This window comes from Acipenser ruthenus, unplaced genomic scaffold (genome assembly GCF_902713425.1).
Source record: "Acipenser ruthenus unplaced genomic scaffold, fAciRut3.2 maternal haplotype, whole genome shotgun sequence".
NCBI lineage: Eukaryota > Metazoa > Chordata > Actinopteri > Acipenseriformes > Acipenseridae > Acipenser > Acipenser ruthenus.
In genome coordinates this window covers 230-2,500 of record NW_026707454.1, presented here as the reverse complement: position 1 = coordinate 2,500, position 2,271 = coordinate 230, and positions in this window count along the sequence as shown.

The window sequence follows — 2,271 nt, the reverse complement described above, 5'->3', positions numbered from 1 at the left end:
CCTTTGTGTCAGGTTAGGGGTCCAGGACTTTACCACTGTTTGTGTTTGTGTGGGTGTGTCAATAACAAGTCTAGTCATCAAGCTGCTTTTAAGTATGTTTTTTTATTCAAAAAACAAACAAAACAGAGAAATCTAAAATAAACAGTTTAAACAGTTTAAACAAATGTCTGAACTAGATTTTAACAAAACTATCAATCGGGACGGCCCGAGTCGTTTACCGGGACACACCCCCTGGTTTCCATACCCATCTGATCCAGATAGAGGAGTGAAAGCTGAGAATGAGAGGGAGGGAGGAGGGAGCTCAGATGGGGAGAGGGAAGGAGAGGATGGGCTGGAGAACAGCTTCTAAATGTCCCTCTACTTTGGAGCAGAAGAAGGAGGCAAAGTCATCAGGTGTGAAGGAGAAGGAGGATTGGGGGAGGGGACTTCCTGTGTGGCAAACATAAACTCAAGTTTCAGATGAAGAGCGCATTGGGAAAATGATGGTTAACTCTACATGTGCAATGCAGGCCCTTCAGGTTTCATTTGTGATCTTTTATTTAAACTATTATCAAGAAATCTTTCTTCCTTGAGTTGTATTATTACTGTGCACTTTGTTTGGATTTGTTTTAAAATCTACCATTCCCTGAAATGTAAGTTTTGTTAAACATGCAGTCCTGTCGGACCCAATCAAGGACTCAGTTCCTCAGACCACAGTGAAATCAAACGCAATGTCCTTTCAGCTCATGTTGTACAGCAGGTGACATTATCCAGGTAATTCCCTTTTTGACGGCAGGTTTTACATGGAAAATAAAAACATTAAACAAAAATCAATTAACCCTCACAGGGTGTGGTTGAATGCAAAATATGTTTCCATTACATCTTTTGAATGTACTTAATGCATTATAGGGTTAACATGGATAAATCTACATCAGTCTCATAATGATGCTCATTTGATTTCTCCAAACACCTGTATTATCTGCACATGTATGTAATCTGTACCTAACCATGTGTTTGTTATTAGCAGAATAAAGTGTGTATTCCAGTTAAGAATGTGGAAATACATTGTGAGGCTCCTCACTGGCCCCTGGCTGCTTTCTGCTTCACACAGGCTTGCTTCAGTGTGCTGCCTTTCTGATTCATCCTGACTTCCTCCTTCACATTGTCTGTGGTACACAACTCAATATATTAAACTGTAAGAAAATGTAACTCGTGATTGTTTTTTATTGATTTTTAGTTTGGGGAACATGAATCTGGTTACAGACACCGTGACACAATAAAGCTCAAAAAATAAACATATTTTTTAAAACAAAAACAGTCCTGGACTCGTATGTTGGTTAGCCACATCTAAATTGTAGAACAGACTTCAGCGCGTGCAGACAGAGGTATACATGCTGTATGAATAAGCAACTGAAAATAGCCAGAGGATTGAAGCACAGTTAAATTGATTACATGGGTCCTAAGAGGAAGAATACAGCCCATGATTTTTAAACAGCTGCATTTCACTCTGTTTTACAAGCATGCGTGTTTTTTTAAACAAACTTCATCTTCACAGCAGACTAGTTCATCAAGGCAACTAAAGTATAAAAAAATAACATTTATATGAAATAAATTACATATGATTTCTACTGAAACCGGGGGGTGTCGCATACAGTAAATCTGTATAATGTATTTATAAAATAAACTTATATATATATTAAAGTATCTAAATCAATAGGTTTTTAAATCTAAAGGTCATTTATTTTTTTGATTATGAGACCCCAATATATATACAGTTCCATGAACACATACATTTCAATAATATAACGTGGCGATCCTGTGTGAGACAAGTATAGGATTTCCTATCTCTGGAAGGAAGTGGCTCAGCTGTTTATTGTACTGCTCTGGTCTGTTGTCAGTCTTCCACTAGCTTCATTACTCAGTCCTTATCTAGTTTCACATGTACTCTTTGTAACCCCCAACTGCCTGTAGTTTGCAGAACTTAGGCTGTGGTTTATCATTTTTCCTATGCTTAACCCGACATGACCGCTTGTTCTGCTTTTACATATCAGATGCACATGGTTTCTGTTCTCACATGTATGTATATACATGCAAGATTGTCTGTTTGTCCTCTTTCTCAGAAAACCATATTTTCATACTCCTCAAATATCATACGTTCCTTTGTGGTACTGTCAGCCACATTCAGTTATGTGAAAAGTTCAATAGAGAGTCCAGTTCATTATTATTATTATTATTATTATTATTATTATTATTATTATTATTATTACAATAGGACCTCGGTTTACTTCTCAT